The sequence below is a fragment of the Pygoscelis adeliae genome, unplaced genomic scaffold (assembly GCF_000699105.1).
Source record: "Pygoscelis adeliae isolate BGI_AS28 unplaced genomic scaffold, ASM69910v1 Scaffold21, whole genome shotgun sequence".
Lineage (NCBI taxonomy): Eukaryota > Metazoa > Chordata > Aves > Sphenisciformes > Spheniscidae > Pygoscelis > Pygoscelis adeliae.
Window position 1 is genome coordinate 4412964 of NW_008824243.1, and position 1144 is coordinate 4414107.

Consider the following 1144-nt stretch of genomic DNA (forward strand, 5'->3'; position numbering starts at 1 on the left):
TAAAAGATGCTGCTTTTTTCCTTTACAGCAAAGACAGTGTCATGGACCATCTCACAACCACACTCCTTCTACCCTGGTTTTACATAGAGCAGTAAGCACTATCACATCTTTGTATACACTTTATTCCTGAGAAATGCACCACCAGGATCTTTATGAGTAAGGGAGATTAAGCGGCAACGTAGTCTTTCAGAAAATAAGTTGATCAGCATATATACGGTAACCCGACAGGGAAGAAGAACTGCAGGTTTCAGAAGAAAAATGATCTAATACAAGAAAGGGGCTATTGTAATTAAGATATACGGAGTAAAGTGCTAGGAAAGAAAAGGTGAATGTAGAATTCTCTCCACACTCATGAAAAGCAGATTCAGGCCCAGTTTCTTGACCGTTTGGGGCTGAACCCCGTAACTGACATTATCTATACATTAAATACCGCTGCAAGTACATGATCCACTAGTCCACTGTCAAATAGAAAAAGATCTGCTCTCCCTTTTTAAAATGTCACCCTGCTACTGCTAAATCCCATGTCAGCGCTGCCTTCTCCTCTTGTCACAACAGCCGACGGCCTACCTGTTGCTAAGGCCATTATGCTCGCACTGGCATTTTCCTGCCTTTGCTTTAGGTTTTGGTTATGACAAATACCAAAACTGCAGAGAGTGAACAAGAGTCCCGTTCATTTTTAGGATTTTCTGGTTAGCTTTCATATACATAGTCCTAGAAGGGGCCGTTCCTCTGCAATTTCATCGTTTGCCTGCTCTGCACTCCATGCAAACAACGGTCTCGGCGTGGTGCTTTCCATGGTGGGCTGAAGGGCTCCTGGAGGGATGTCAGACCCAGACACCGACAGCACCAAGGCACACGCGGAAGTTTGGCACCAGCCTTCATCTGAACAGGCCGGCCTTGGTTAGGGGCCGCTTCCCTTACATCCCCCTGAACTAAGCCAGAGGGCCCAACGGGCAACCCCTCAGCTAACAGCAGGCCCCCAAACCCCTTGGTCGTTTCCATGGATGCCCAAAAAGGGGCTAAAACGAGGGGAAAGAAAACACCCGGCTCAAACAAACCAAAAAAAAATCCCACGCAAAGCACCGTTACGGGTCGTAGCGAGGCAGGGCCCTCAAGAGGGCAACGCTCGCCCCCGCCGCCTCAC